We start from the raw sequence: 17,388 nt of genomic DNA, 5'->3' as shown, positions 1-17,388 counted from the left end.
ATATGGGCCTATGCCGGCTTGTAAAATTGAAATTCATCCAAGGCAGAATGCACAATCCATCATATTTCTATTCTTGACTTTTGGAAACAGAGATAGATTTAGATAAATAAAGCTGCTTTTCATCACATGCAACACATTGCCTCCCTAATCTCCTCCATAATCTTAACGTACAGGACCATTTCTTAAATGTGCTTCTCATCCATCAATAAATGATTCTTTTAAATGCATTTTATCTGGTACCAAAAAAAAAGAAACCAGCTTGCAAAAAACTTGTGAAACTTACAAAGTTATAGAGTTGATGCGTCTAAAAGTTCAGCATAATCACAATTAGGTTTAATGATCAAAGTAAAACAAGCTTTGAAATGTAGAAGGTGGGAAAATAGCTTTATTTAAACTACTGAGAGTACACAACATTGGCAGTTTGAAAGCAATGTTTAGCTGTAACCTTTGCAGATGTTTGGTAAAACAGAACAGAATGAACATTATAATTTCTTAAAATGACAAAAACACATTTTTCAGCTGAAAATAAAACCATTTGTACAGCAAAATCCCAGTAAAAAAAAAAAAAAAAAAAAAAAAAACTAAAGAAAAACATGACAGGAGTCCTGAAATAAAGTAGTGATAAAGTTTCCATGAAGCTAAGACTCAAATTACAATTTGTCCACTGTGATGGACCCTTGACCAACCACAATAATTACTGTTTATGAACAAATAAACAAACAAAAAATACAAGCTGGGTAGATGTTTTTTTTTTTTTTTTTTAATTTCTGCTCTGGTTTGAAAAGCGTTATTAATTCCTTTGGCAAGAGATGATCATTTAAAACATACTGCAGTTTCTGGACTGTTGAACGCACCAGAAAATAAGCTTCATCCACTTACATTGAAAAGAGAAAAAGAAAGTACATGTATAGACGGCACTTTACCATAAGCTTCAGGTGACCTCATTGAAGCAAGAGATATTTAAACAGAAAGATTTTTTTAACAAAATTTGTGAGGGTAACATACAAGTATATGTGCCATAAATCCTTTTGCCGAACTGACACTGCTGTCCTCTTGATCACGCAGCAGTCCAGCCTTTCAAAGCCCATTGATAAAGAGCTACACACAAGATCCATCCCATTGTTCACAGTGTGTGACAAAAGTGGTAGCTCATAATCCGGAAATTATACCGGTAGTGAATGGAGCTGGCTGAAAGACTCGTCATGTTTTACTTGTGAAGATTTAATTGCTGTATAGAAATGCAATTGTTAACAAATTAGTTCATGTGCAGTAAATGGTAAATGGCTTTCACTTCTATGGACACACAACAACCTATGATTCGTTTATGCTACACCTTTTTACATAACATTTTATGCTTTAAATCCTGATTCAAGTTAAAATTTGTGACTTAATTTTTTGTAAATTCTTTTGTGTCTTTTTTTCCTAATTGTCAAGAAATCAGAATTTCAAAACATTTGAAAATTTAAATTGTATATAAAGATTGCAAGCTACAGTTGTGTAGTTTGCAATCCAGTGGTGTTGGACATTTATTTTCAGTGGTCACTTTGGGATAGCTAATCCAACTGGTTTGAATAACCCAGATGTTTCAATTATTTCAGATCAAATTTTTGTTCATTTTATCAGGCATATTCACATTTTTGGCCCCTCGGCAGCATGCATTCTCCTGATGGAAGACATGCTATCTGGTGCCACTGCGTTCGTTTTTTTTTTTTTTTTCCCCTTCATGCGACGTTCAAAGATCAATATTATATTGTGTGGCTCAACAAAAATTGCACTTTGATACCAGAGGGAAATGTTTCCAAAGCCCAATCTCCACTATTGATGTTGCATTTCCAATAAGCTCTACCTCAGGTTTCAGTGACATTGTTTTTGACATCACTGGTTATGCCTTCTGCAAAAAAAATAACACAGGACTAGATAAGAAAATAGATCAAAAAGTTTAAGCTCCAATGCCAACAGCTGTATTTTACCAGTGTAAAATGTTTCACAGCAGATTGTTAAATAACCCAGGGGAAGGGCAAATGAGAAGTGTGTTTGCGTGTGTGTGTGTATTTGTTGTGTCTGGCTGGTAGCAGAGGTTGCATAACAAACACACAAGCGGGTGGTGGTGTCCAGCCGTGAGCGCATACGGATTAGGAGGAAACTCACCCTGTGGATATCTGGGTTAATTAAAATTGTTTTGGTAAGCTTGGTGACCTACCCAGCAAGATGTAAAGAAATGCAGGCTCCATCTGTTTAAGCGATGATAAAACTCTAGTGCTTAGTCAATCACTTTTTTGCGTAATTAATGCACTATAAATATATCCCCAATTCTCTCAATTTGAACAATATTGGATCCTCCATATAAAAAAAGGAACATTACAGTACAGACCATAGTGCTACGATTTTAAGAGCAAAAACAGACTTTAGCAGCCAATAATACATCAAAAATTGCGCCATATTTGACAAAATATTAATACATTTCTGAGGTTGTGTAACTGTCGTAGAGTGTTTCCATTCTATGAAAACATAAAAACTGTCAGACTAAATAACAGCTATGATCATTCATGGAAACACAGCTAATCATTTAGTTTTAATCTAAAACAATCCCACTAAAAGTTTAATTTTTAGTCTATAATTTAGTCCCGCTAAATTATTACGCAGAGCAACCTTGCAATCCCCAACAAATGGAAAATAAATTATTAGTTCTAAGAATAACCCAAAAGTGAATGTGTACCTGGGCAGCCTTACCTTATAAGCATTTGAAAGTCTGAGGGGAAAAAGTTTCACTAACTTTAAGCCCATCATATTCAGACATTTAAGGAAAGTACAAGTTGGCAATAAGACCATCTGACATTCATAAATACAGCTTGAAATGTGAATGTCTTGTGTTTGTTGATCACAATTACCAATGAAAGTGTAATTCTATACTCTGAGGAGTTTCTAAAGCACACTTTGATCCATAGGAGATCACTTACACAGTTAGAGGACATGTTTTCCTCTGCCACAGCTGAGTACTGGAACCAACTAGTACTGCTGTTAAAATAAGTCTCATTAAAAATGGTAATCATTTCATAACTCATCAATAAAATCTAAGAATGCATTATTACATGAGAATGTGAAATTATCCACTTTAAAAACAACACATTTCCATTCCATGTGCATTAATTACAGGCTCCGTAATTGAAACTTATTGCATGACATACAAGGATTAACTTTGAGAGTCTGGAATTTCTGCTGTCACTACTGGGGAAAGGATAAAGTGTAACACATCGAGACTCAACACTATATCCTACAAAATGAAGAAGCCATAACCTACCTGTTAAGAAGACATTTGTCTCTCTTGCACATTTAACCTTATAAGTTGGACACAAGCTCTATGTCTAGCATGCCCTCCATTTGTGGTGACCTGCTCTGTGATACATTTTCTGTAGACTTTTGTGTAAGTGATAACTAAGCAGCCACAAAGCACCGAACTGAGCGTAACATGACATCCATCCATCCATTTTCTTGACACCCTTGTCCCTCAGTGGGGTCGGGAGGGTTGCTGGTGCCTATCTCCAGCTAGCGTACCGGGCGAGAGGCGGGCTCACCCTGGACAGGTCGCCAGTCTGTCGCAGGGCAATACAGAGACACACAGGGCAAACAACCATACGCACACACACTCACACCTAGGGACAATTTAGAGAGGCCAATTAACCTGACAGTCATGTTTTTGGACTGTGGGAGGAAACCGGAGTACCCGGAGAAAACCCACACAAGCACAGGGAGAACATGCAAACTCCATGCAGAAAGACCGGGGCCAGGAATTGAACCCAGAACCTTCTTGCTGCAAGGCAACGGCTCTACCAACTGCTCCACTGTGCAGCCCGCGTAACATGACAGGTGGTTAAAATAAAGAAATGGAGCAGCAGGAGTAGTAGCTGATGGTATCAGTGGAGACACAGGGCAGGTGGCAGAGCTTCAAAGCAGCTTAGACAGATAGCAGATATTGTCTCGAGAAAGATTTGATACAAATCAGTGTAGCTATATTGATAATGCGATTTGCATGTTCCAATTTGTGGATTACTAATGTGGATGTCTGCAACAGACGCTTTGCTCATCTTATGCAAGAAAGAACCCCAAACTTGTTTTTTAGTTGTTCCTACCTGTTCACATTGCAAATTAACCATCATAGTGTATTTCTTGACTTTATTTGAGTTGAACTGCATTACATGAAACGAATACCACTGCTCTATTCTGGAAACAAATTTAAATGGTGATTTCCACAGCTTGGCTCTGGTTTATTGCTCGCCCTCCTGCACACTCCACTGTGTTTCAGCATTTAGAAATGCTCTAAATGACACAGCAGAGCTTAATTTACTTGAGCTTGTCAGCCATATTCAGTATGTCCTACCATGTTTAAGCACAACGGGAAGCGATTTTCCAAACCCCTACGAGTGTTCAACACTGACAGCCACTGTGAACACTTTATGGGTTTAGCAAAAAGCAGTAAACAAGCTACAGTCAACCCCATGTCAGTCCCTCAAGGAAGCTCTTTCATTTAATCCCAGATTCAAAGACCCTGGAGGGGAACGGAGAATTCATTTAACTAAATTGAATCCCTTCATTTCTACAATCTGTTGTTCCCCCTCACTCCAGAGATTTCCTGTTAAACTTTTCCATCATGCATATCTGGTGGTAAGTTTGAGGGTGAATCACATTACTTTGTCACTAAAATGAGAAGCCATCACTTTGCTTCATTAAACCTCAGATATAGCAAGGATAACAGTTTGTTAATCTGGTAGTTTGCCACTTTAATCTGCCTCACATATGGTCTACCAGATAAATCAGACAAGCTCAGTGCTGCTCCTCATAACATCGCCACACTGGGGTTATCAACACCTCTTGCCCTCAGCTATAACCGGAGCTACAATAAGCCAAAGCCAAGTTTCATCTACAGTCTCTACTCTGCTATACCTGCCTGCCACCCTCACATATATACACTTTTTTGTCACAGATAGTTGGGAAAGAGAGTCTGTGGTATCTGGCGCAGATAAAGTTTTACAAAATGTGACAAGCGCTTTTCTGCACTGACAGAATATTTTAAAGCATTGTAAAGCTCTAGGCTAAATGTGTTAATCTTTTGCGAAAACGACACCTTCAACTCTGCATGCTCCCCATCAACTTGAATGATCTGAGCTGAACTTGACACTTTTTCACTTTAACCAAGTTCACAATAACTATTTTAATGCAAGCCCAGTTTAGGGGTTTTGTTTGGCCAGTTGTCAAACAACAGTGCTGAGTATGGTAATGTCAAACTGTTGAGATTAGAGTTTAATCCAACTGTTATTCCATTAAAGTTATTGCTAATCTCCAGAAAAAAAGAGAGAGAGAAATCCTTGATCTTTTTCTGGATGCTACTCTGTGGATTCTCTAAGGGGTTTAAGTCAGGTTAATTTACTAGCCAGACAAACACAGTGATCCCACTGTCAGTGTGTGTGCAGGTTCCAGAAAACTAACAATAAAATTGTTATCTCCATAGAGTTTGCCAGTGAAGGGAAGCACTTCCCTCCACTAGCTTTGGATTTGATAAAACACTGTGGACCAACACCAGCAGACAACTTGGCTCCCCAAATTATGAGTGACTGTGAAAACTTCTCACTGAACCTAAAGAAACTAAGATTCTGCACCTTTCCATTTTTTTCTCCAGACCCTGGGACATCGTTTTCCAACTGCAATGCAACATTTACTTCCAGGTGAAGAGAAACGTTGAATAACTAAGCATCAGTCCAGTCCTGTTGCACCTTAACTCAGGTTAGATGCTAATGATTTATGTGCCTCAGGAGCACCTTAAAGTTGTACTATGCAACTTTTATATAAAATGTTTTTTTTTTGTTTTTTTTTTACACATTTGTTAAAACTATCTCCAAGTCTTGACAGTATTGTGTGACAAATAATCTGAGCTACAAGGCCAGAAAATATTGAAAGAAAAAGGTTGGAAGAATGATAAAAAACAACTGTTAAATTAACACTTTTCTACACAAACTTGCAAATGCGCTGTAGCTGTTCCTGTTAATGTCTGCATTTTCACTACAAAACATGCTACTTGTGCGATCTTACCAACAGGAGATCTCAGGAGAAAATAAGTCTTAATACGCTGCTGCTGTACATGTTGCATGGCATCCTAAGTAGGCATCCAAACATCCTTTGTCCAAAATTAAACAAAATAATAAATCTTTTATAATCCTCCGCTACAATTTATTTCAAAAATATTTGCTCATTACAAAGTAATTATCTCCAAAGGGTAATTGTGCTATTTCTGCCCTAACCCAACCAACATACACACAGAAGGCAATCTTAATACTAGCAAGCAGGATGCAGTGAGAGGTCCGTTCATGCCTTGGACATGCTTGAAAAAAGTATTCGGCTTGATGCACACTCTTGAATGGGATGCACATCAAAGGGGGACAGAACTGCATACTCAGTGCTGACAGAATAGTAAGTGAGTATGTTCTGTATGCCCTGCACTGCACCACTGGCCATGTGTGTTGATGATTATGAGGAATAACAACCTTTGACAGTTTCCCAGTGAAGTTCACCTGGTCAGATCAGTACAACACAGAGGTCACCGTGATAAAAAGGAAAATAATTTTACACTTTATTGAACTGTTGGCTGCATGCTGTTCAAGTGTTTACTTGGGTAAAATAACATGACATTTTTGAGATTCAAACTCGGGTCGGTTTGACCTTATTGGAGACATTTTTAATTACTTCCTGGCCAATCTAGATAATTGCAACCTGAATCTAATAGAATAATATTTCTATACTAGCTCTTAGTGATTCCCAGCAAATATTAAAATACTAGAAATTGTTTCTTAAATAAATTCAAACATCAAATAAATGAGACCAGGTTTAATAGATTATGAATGACCACTTCTACAAATCTCTCCTTGGTAATTCAAAAATAAAACCTTAGAGTTTATCACAGGTTTCTCTCTGGCATCACTGCTATTGAGGGAAATATTATTTACTGAACATTCTTGTGAGAAAGCACAATTATATTCAGTGAAATTAAAGAAGTTAAACACAGCAGCAGGCTCATGTTGATTGAGTAACTAACTATGACTGTTTAGCTTAACAGATAAAATATAGACAACAGTGCCAGTAAATAGAAACTCTTTAGACACATTGCTACTACAATTCTCAGTGTCTTATTTGGATTTGAAAACAATTTGTGGTTTTCAAAATTGGAACAGTAAAACAGTAACCTGAAAAGCAGCCAAAAGGCCCATAGTGATTCCAGAGCAGATGCAGAGTTCCTCAACTCAGGTTGGTGAATCTCTTGATTGGACAACTACTAGTTGTGCACTCAAAAAATCTTGTCTTTATGAAAAAATGGCAAGAAAAATAAAAATAAAATGTGTAATACACATTTTCTTGTGTATTCCAAAAGAAAATGGAATGGCTTTTAATTACTTTTTAGTGACTTTTAATGGAGACTTTTAATTTCTTCAAAATGAAGTCTTTTGGCCTGCATGCAACACCATATTCACTTTTCTGCTAGTTATCCTCAAATATGTTCCCTCTGCAAATAAAGCTTGGCGCAGATTCTTCTGAAAATAAAAGAACAACTACAATGCACCTATAAAATTGTATTAGGAACCCATTCAAATTGCGTAATTAGTTTTAATGTACTGTGAAAAAATGGGAAGTCAACCTCACATGGTAAAGTGCAACGTATGCATCTGTGAAACTTTAAACAGTGAGGATTCGCCTCATTTAACTCGTTGCATGGTTGACTCCATACCCCTTGAATCAGTATCATTAATTTAAATATCCCCTTCTAAATGTCTTTACCTTCTCTATATGCAGCTATGAAAACCCATCAATCACGCCTTGAGCATTTGTGGGGTTTTGCCTTGTTTGTGAGTACACCAGCTTCACTGTGAAGCTCATTACTTAGTGGTGTGCTTTTCCAGTTTGTAAACCTTGAGATGACATTTATATGAGACAGTAAATGCCTCCATTATTTTTTCATAAGAATCTAAAGAAATAAGAGGTTTCAACTGTGCTAACTTATAAAGACCCAAATTTGTTTTGTCTGACATGTGAAGAGATCAAATGCCAAACATTTAATGTCTATTTTTTAAGTTCAGTGCTTCACAATGTAGCTCTGAATATTGTGACAGTAAAGGCAGAGGCCTCTAACTGGATGTAGATGGGATTAAAAAGCAGAATGATGGTTTGTGGTTAGAAGGTGGGCTGGATATCTTCTCTGCTGGCACATATTTTCAAATGTGATACATGATGTGGGTTCACTGAGAAAGCACTTCTTTTTCTGTCAAAAGCAGGGATTAACCTCCATTGGTTGTAATTAGATGGAGGAGGCACTTCCACTCGACTACCACAGATTTGCATACTAGTGTGACTGACATGCTAGTGCTCTATTTTCTTCAGTGATTCTTTGTCATTCGCTGGTGTTGAGTGTTAGCATTGGGGAGTTTAAGCAGGAAAACAGGCCATGTGCCAAAGCATTCAAGATTTGACACATATCTGCCATTAAGGCATGACATTCCCAATACGTAAAACCACATATTCAATAATGTGGTTTTAAGGCTTCTTGGAAAAGACAAAATGTATGACAGCATAAATCATCATTTGTAAATATGTACACTGACCCCAAATATGCTGTTGTTTTCACAAATTAATATTTGTTCATATCTACACTGTATCAAAAAGCATCTTAACCTCTTATTTGTAAAAAATGCTGATCAGTCATAGTTCTAAATGTTTTCTGTTTTTTTTTTTAGATGTCCATTTTCTGGGTCATACATGTCTGAGAAGTCCTTAAATCTGCCATGACAGCCATTCATGGGTGCCTGCTCATACACTGTGCCAGATATTTACCCAAAGCTCGCCTTGGAGTTTCAGTTTGCTATTATCCAGTCTTTATGAGCATGTGTGAATGTAGCCTCAGTTTGGTGGTGTTAACTGACAATGATGGCACCCAGCATGGCCTTCTGCTGCTGTAGTCCATCTGCTTCCATGTGCATTCAAAGATTTTATTCTACATGCCTTGGTTTTAAGTGGGCATGTAAAATAATGTCACCTTACTATCATTCTTTTTTGACGACAGATTTTTTTTTAATGAAAATTTTCTGTAGATCAGCAGCTTCTGAAATACCTAGACCAAGCCGTCTGGCACCAAAGTTACTCTGGATCTACTTTCTTCCCCATTCTGATGGTTACTTTGAACTTCAGCAAGTTCAAAGTACTTGAACTTCATGCGATGGGCCGTTTCTAATCATGAATACATTTCACTGAGTTTTCACTGGGATTTTGGCTCATATGTTATACTCATGACAAAATATTTGGGGCAAATTTAGGATTTAGAATACCGAAGACACCAGTGACATAATATCAAAACAACAATCAGCAAAACAATGAAGTCATTCGGTCTATTCACCAACAGCTTTGCCATGCGGGTGCTCTATGATTCATTTGCCATTTGTCTGGATTAAGCTCTGTTTGAGCACAGATTTGAGGAGGTAAATAGTTTCTGTTGTGGTGACATTAGGATTTGGCACCGATATGTCATTGCACCCTTACTAACCAGATTGCAAAAATTCACACATCTTTTTTTTTTTCTCTCTCTTGGACAGCTTTGAATAAATTTGCAGATGACGCATTTCTTCTAGACTGAGTTAAAGCAGAACAGCTAATACACTTATGCTGATGAGTCAGAGCTACTCCATAGACCAGATTCAAGTCCAATTTCTAAGATGTTGAAATTTAATTAGAAAGATGGAAATTGATAATGACAAAATGAGCCTAATGTTGTCAGATGTTTAAATTGTCATACCTACGACTCAGCAGAGCATTGGATGAAAACAGTTTGATCAACAACAAACATCCATGCTTGTCAGTACCAGGGTTCAACAGATAATCAGTTGGCAGCATCAAAAAGCAGGTAGGACCATTAGCTTGAGCCACCTTATATAATTTACCAGCATGAAAATTTAAATACCCAAGTAAAATAAGCACATTTCTACACAATCAGTCAATTTCATAGAATGGGGTAATATAAAGCATCCAAACGCCATAGTTCTTCTCCTGAAAAAAAAAATCCCAACAACATGGAGGATCATCTGTTCAGCAAATTAGGCCAAAGAAAAACAGCTAATCTGTTGAAAGGTTGAAGGAAAAAAGGGAGGAAGAAAAATCTTTATGCCTGTAACGAGATCCAAACAGGCCAATAATCCGCTTTTAACAAGATAAGTGATCATGGCCTTTTGTCAGTACGTTGAAGCTGCGCAATCAATGCTGGTGATTTAGCCCCCCCATGAGCTGCAGGGGCCCCCTCTGTAGCACAAGTCTGGATCTTCATTTATCAGGCGCATGTCTTGCACAAGACTGCGCCCTTGCCTGCAGGGTGGTTGATCAGCGATAGTGACAGAGGGGCGGAGAGGTGTGGGGTGGGTGGAGGTGGGGGGCAAAAAGCAAAGACAGAAAGGACAAGATGGAAGGAGGGCAGGGGGTGAATGTGAAGGATAGAGATCTGAAGGCACAAAAAGGACTCCACTTGTCCAGTCCCTGCTGTCAGGTAAATACCATCTGGGTGTTTTACAGATGAGGCCACAGCTGCTGGCATTTTCAACGCACCTCCTTCACTTTGTCCTTCTCTTTTCCTCACTTACTCTGTGCTGGCTGATTTTAATGTTTGTTAGATTTGAGTTTGTAGAAATCATATGAAATATCACAGGTTTATTGTTTTACGTGGAATTACTGGCCAAGAAGTTTGAGAATTTAAACAGTTTTCATATTTGATGGTCATTTTTGGTGTTTTGTCTTTTGTTTCAGACTGTATTATTAATTGCTTTGTTTGAAAGTCATCTACACAACTGGAGCATCCTGATACAGCTATTGCTACTTTTTAACCAAGGCAAGTTTGTTTGGCACTGTTCTGAATGGCGTTTCTAATACAAATAATAAAAAAACACCTAGAAAAAAAAAAAAACTGTTTTGGTCTTTGTGGCACAATTAAGTTTAATAATATTGTCTATGAAATTGTGGTTTAGCTGGTCATGAATTTATTTATTACTGACTTGTAGATACAATTTGTCTACATAAATGGATTCTATTACTTGAGGAATCCCATTCCTGTTCATGTCATACCTTCATCAAGCTGATGCCTTGATGATCACACAAACAATTCATGATTGAGATTTCTGAAAGAGGAACATGCTTTGACTTTATTCAATAAAATCTGATGTAGTGAATGGCATTGCATGAATGCTTTGAGCAGTTTCAGACAATGGCAGCCTGAACTACTGTCAGAATAATTGAGTTAAAATTTGATTGACCACTCGCAACCATCCACTGATTATGTATAGACTATAGATCTTTATCTCCATACAGTGAAACATTCATTAATTATAAAATGTTGAGGGGAAAAATAGACCTAAAACATACAAAATATTCTTGTTCCTGGTCAAGATCTCAAGGTGTTTTTGTAAAGATGAAGGTGTTTGTTTCAGGGACCTCAGAGATTCATTCAGAGTGTATCTGGGCTGGAAGTATGTCTGGGTTTCCCTCCTTGACCTTTTACTTTTTGTCTTGGATTACTATGGATTAAATGATTTAAATCTTAAATATAACGCCACACCACAGATTCTATTACAGAAAAGTGAAGCCAAAATATTTTTAAAAATACTCAAAACAGTACTTTGTGTACAGAAATCCTAGAATTTCGAGGTGGCGTTTGGTTTGTTTCTCTTATAAAATTAGTTGCCGCTTTAAACTTGAATCATTGCTATGGTGCAGTGATTTTCATCTTTGATCATTCACGGTTTTTCTTGTGCAATTTATGTTCCCCTGAGGCTTTAAATGGCCTTAAAATATCGTGAGCATTTGTGTCCTACATACCTCAGTTTTATCTGAGGGCCATAAAACTCATCAAAAATTGATTTTGAAAGCCTTGAAATACTTTTACTCCGCCTCTGAATCTCCCTGCTCATAGAGGAGCAAAAATAACAATAGCTGCATTATTGAGGGAGGAAATGCCTGACAGAATGCATCATCTGCCTTCCTGTAATATGAGCGACTTTCCCTAGAGATTTGGAAGACCTGTGAACATACTCGCATCCAAAGCATCCTGATAAAATTGCTCTGCTTGCTCCTAATTCCAAAGTATATTCACTGCTGTTATTGTCTGTGTCTGAGAATGTAGGTCAGCGAGAGTTTGTTGATATTCTGTTGAAAGGTACATCACCACCTTGTCTTCCACGGTCCAGTAAAATGAGTACAGACCACAGCAATCACCTGAAATTTATTTCATCATGTCGATTTTGCCTTGTTAGATCTACAAGAACCAACCATCACCTAGGTTTTAGTTAAGATTACATTCTCTAAGGTATAAAGTCAATCCTTCATTTTATAATATATGTTGTGGAATTTATGACCACTGAAAAAGCTAATAGAAAAAGAGCACACAAAACTGTTTATCTTTTCTTTATATTTACTTGATGCCTGTCCTTTAAAGTGAGCGATAACTCCATAAGAAGCTCCAGAGCGTTTTACACTTAGTGCAGTAACACTTAGATCAAAGCTGTTCAAACCTGACAAATGTGTCAAGTGGAAAGCATTTGGGGGCAGTAAGAATCATCATTTTTTTCCAAAATAAATTTTTTAAAATAAGTTCTTTGTGTTTTTTCTACCCGCTCAGTAATAAACATGCCTTATTCTGTTGAAAATGTATCATTACTGATCTAAAACATAAAAAGGGTCATTCTTGTTTGAGTTAAATTAAGACAAACTGTAGTTTCTGAAGTTGATACGTTTATTTTTTTTCTATTTTAGGAAACTTTCTTCGTCAAACTCTAGTTCATTTGGAGAGATATGAACGTGTACTCTGATGCGGCCCAGGAAAGAAAAGTCTGGTTTTCCTAAAAACCTAAGTTTTGCTTCAGTTTAAGTGAACTCCAGTGAGGTTTGAATGAATGCCAAGTGGACCGTAGGCTGCTCCGAAGACAGGAAGTGGACTACAGACCACGGCATTCTAGGCAAATGCAACCAAAACAAACTTGTGTGTCTGATGTTAGAGATAGAAATTGCTTGTGGTCTTTTACCAAAGAAAAAAGGGAAATCCTACAACCACTAAAATTTGACAGCTCTCCATTTTGCCAAAGATTTGGTTGTGCAGTGTGAAAGTGAACCGCATCAGCTGAAAATGTAACAAATGTTGCAACTTTCGTCCCCAATAGTCTACCTGACTATCAGGTGTGAAAACCTGTAAGGTGGTCAAAAAATGATTATGCAACAATGTTAAACGAATTGTTACCTTATTAGAATGTCCCTGCCATTACATGATTCCTAATATTCAAAATGGAAAATTTCCTCCACTGACTGATTAAATAAGACTCCTGTGTATCTATCTGCAATACCATTCCACAGGAGGGAAGGTGTCAGTGGCTAGTTCCTTATTTTTACCTTACTGTGATTCCTAAGGTTTCAGCTAATTGGCAATTTATGCTCAGGGAAATGGCAGTGCCTAAAGGCCAGTTACCCCTTTAAACCTGGGAATGAACAAACCAACTTTTAAGAGTGCAAGAAAGAGAGGGCTTAATCAGTCAAGTTGGGGTAGACAACCAGGTAATGGGTTTGGAGACTCAATATCTCTTCATTCATGTGTTTTTCAAGGGTAGGAAGAAAACTAATGGCCCATGAAGAATAGTCTAAAGGGTTAATGAAGTCTGCTCTTGCAAAATGTTGTAAACTTTTGCACTTTGGTACATTAATGAACTTCATGCAAATCAAAGTGTATACACCAATTTTAGAAATTATATATATATGTATATATATATAAATTATTTTTCATCATTTGTTTTTGAAATAACCCAGAACACGCAGTTTCTAAAAGCCTGATCGCATATAGATTTATTTGCTCCTTCAATGCGGCTTCCATACTTCACTTTTTTCTCAAGCTTTTTCTGTTCTTCACGTGTCAGATCATGATATCAGGTCTGTCAAGGGCAACGCATATCAGTTTTGAAAGAAGGCTGCATGTGATATAATCACTTTTTTGCTCTGTAGCCAGGATTAGGAGTCTGATAAGTGGTGAGCCCTGGCAGGCAGATTCAAGAATCTGTTGAAATGAAATGAAGAGAAAACAGTTGTTGGAAGTCAGACTCAGGCTTCATTTTTCATACTTCCTTCTTTTAGGAGCTGTATTAGCAAACAGTGGTATGACGTTTGTGAAAACTGTGACTAGTCTAAGACTGAACTTTGACATAATTATTTTTTTTTGCTTTGTCCTTATAGGTTTACTGTCCTTGTAAGACACTACTTACAAATTAAAATCATCAAGGGACCCATTTTTAGCCAGAGCAGAAGTTAAATACCAAAATAAAGCAGACTGATAGTGACCTGTGTTGTGTCTAATACCATTACATCTTGGAAGATCCTGAATATTTAAAATGGTTGAAATATGATGGGTAATTATGTTTCCCTGGATCAGATTCATGATATTTTAAAGCAATAAGATTGTATGAAACAATTCATTAAACACCACAAGGCCAAATGGAAAACAAATATCAGTCCCACTTATGTTTAAACTATTATCTTTTTTCTTATATTACAAATATTTATTTGGACCAGACTTATTCAGGTTCTGTCCAAGGCCTTTATAGTTTTATTTTTGCATGAACCAGACAAAAAAGTTATTTTTTTATACATTTGTCTATCAACTTAACCCTAAATTTTATGGGTGTCTTTTTACTCTAATGGGACAAAAATTTGACAAAATTCAGCACTTCGGCCTGCGTCAGTCAGGGCACAGAGCTTGCTGATGGCTTTACTTTCAGGCACATCTACTGTGTCGTCTCATGGGACAAACACCAAGTTTTATCTGGGTGTGACAGAATGTCAGCAAGAAATGTATTAAAAGTATCCCTTCCTCTTTGCAAGAATAGGAAAGAGATCCAGTAGCCAAAACAGTAACGTGATGTACCGCCTGTATTTAAAATAGATGCTCTGACCTTTTCTTGCACAATGCAGCTTTCTGAAATAACAGATATCAGAAGAATAGTTCATCAAATTGTCAAGTAAATGTATGCAGCACACAGTGTGCATATCCGACTTGCAGTGTTCTTTTGTTTTCAGTACTATGGAGTTTAGTTAAAAAAAAAAAAAAAAAACCTGCACAATTTATGCAGTGCACCAAGATATTTCAACTCTAAGACCTTGTTGTGATGCCTGGTAAAAAAGAAGCATTAACTATCTTGCTGCTTTTTAAGCCTGGACTCCACAACGCTGTCATTATAGTAACAAATTACATTCTATTCTGGAAAGTAGGGCTGTGTCAGTACATCCACTGAGATGAGATTCTACAAAATATGTTCTTCATGAGAAAGAGACAAATAAGAATCCACATTTATTTTCGTTTCACAAATGATGTAAATGTTTCAAAAAGGATGCAAGTGTTTCACTGTTTTAAAGAATCTATGATCTGTGTAAAATTTTCCAGTCCAGTTTTGGATAAAAATCCATAGATTGTTACTTTATGGAGCACTGAGAGAAATCGCAACTCTTTCTAAATCACTGAAACATGATCAAACTCCTTCCTCACTGGTTTTCAGTTTCAGCTCATCAGCCATAAGCTCAACAGGTGTTCACTTAAAGACTTATTCCTCACAGTAGGCTCCTAAATTAGACCTTAATGCTACAGAAACTTGTAATAGAACATAACAGCAGTTCAGAAAATGTTTCCACAAAATGCTCCACTTATGTAAATCTACAACACCAGATAAAAGTATTAAACAATTTCAAACTTTACTTACTAAGAAAATGTAAATTAACAATTTCACTGTTTTTAACATAAATAGACACAAAACATAGCCCCTTTTTGCTTTAAATGTACAGAAAATAGTAATGCAGCTACATAGAAATACTTTTAGATGTTTAGTCAATTTTAACTTTAACAAAGGATGCTGTGCCCATGATATGCTTACTGATGAATGAGTTTTTAATTTGGTCTGCTGCGAAGCAAAAATCTAAATAAATTAAAACACATCCTAATTTATATCATGTTTTTATGCTAACCTTTGTTTAAAAAACAAAAGGGAGAACACCAGATAATTTTACTTTAATTTTTGTTGTAGCAAACTCTCTTCTTAAAATCCAAATAGCTAATTGTATTGAATTGTTTTAAACCAAACCAAGGTCAGAATATTTCAAAATTCTGAGCTTCTACTCCTGTCAAACTAAGCTGAAAATTCAAATGAAGGAGACAGGAGCCAAAGGGGTTGTTTAAGAAAAAAATATTCAAGCACATAACTTACACTAACAGGAGGCCCTGCAGAAGCAGGATGAATAAACTTTGAGTAACAAAAAGAAATCGAAATAACAAACCATAGAACGTGTCTAACAGTTTAGAAAAATAGGTTTCCAACACAAAAAGAGGACACCAAAGGGCAATGCAAAAAATTTCCAAACTAAAGAAGAGTAGAAAACAAACAATGTTTTAGATTGGCACAAAACTTCTGCTCCCTTTCAAATATTCGGTTCTCCCTCAGATTTTCTCCTCGCATGCAAACTTTCTCTTTCCGTAGATCAAATTTGCACTCGCAAACCTCTATGCTTGCTTGCTAATTATTTTCTGCTCTCTTGGGATTAAGGAGTACCGTCACCTAGCAACCGTTCCAGCCAATAGAATGACAGTGTTCCACTGCATGCTCTTGATAATATCTAGTATGTCTGGCTACAAGAGATTGCAGCATCTCCTCTTCTGGTGACGTATAGAAAACAGCTTCAGCTTTCTGCTCCGTTGTCTGGGTTAAAGTTGTCAGGAAGTGATGACATGTTTACAAAATAATAATGTTTTGTGTTTTGTTTTGGGCAATTTAATGGTTTTCCAACTGTGCAAAACTTATTGGCCATATCGCCTGCAATCATTTTCGATGTAAACGCAAAACTGATGGCATATCTGTGTTCTCTATGGTCGATATCTGCTAAATCCATCTTAAACACATGCTCCTCATTTTATGCTCTTGTTTTAGACCATACTTTATGGAGCAAAAATTGTCTGAGCATGGCACCCACGTTGATGATGTAGCCACTGAAAACGTTTTTTTTATTTTATTTTATTTTTTATTTGTATAGCACATTTCAGCAGCAAGGCATTTCAAGGTGCTTTACATAATCAACAAAATAAAAACAGCATGTGACATTGAATAAACAGTAAGAAAGAGAAAGAGATTTTGGAAAAAGAAAACAAAAGAAAAAGATTAAAAGAAAAGATAAAAACATACTTTTGTTACGGAATTTAAGCGCCTGTCATCGCCTGTCATCGCCGGACTCCACCGTCCGTTTAACACGGGTATTATCCAGGCCCCGTCGCCTAACAGGACAAGGTCTCCAACCTTGTAGCTC

At 36.9% G+C, this 17,388-nt stretch overlaps 1 long non-coding RNA gene across 1 annotated transcript in view; it reads right to left on the bottom strand.

The window, feature by feature from the left end:
* Nucleotides 1-310: 310 nt before the first annotated feature.
* The window catches only part of LOC108166588 (uncharacterized), a 105,116-nt gene continuing 88,038 nt past the window's right edge, over nucleotides 311-17,388 (bottom strand). Inside the window, exon 4 of the long non-coding RNA XR_014088974.1 lies at nucleotides 311-1,228. This is a non-coding gene — a long non-coding RNA (uncharacterized LOC108166588). The remainder of the gene's footprint in view (nucleotides 1,229-17,388) is intronic.

The sequence above is a fragment of the Poecilia reticulata genome, chromosome 9, assembly GCF_904066995.2.
Source record: "Poecilia reticulata chromosome 9, P_reticulata-male-v2, whole genome shotgun sequence".
In the NCBI taxonomy this organism is placed as follows: domain Eukaryota; kingdom Metazoa; phylum Chordata; class Actinopteri; order Cyprinodontiformes; family Poeciliidae; genus Poecilia; species Poecilia reticulata.
Note: the sequence above shows the minus strand (reverse complement) of the source record. Positions and strands in the feature narration are given on the sequence as shown.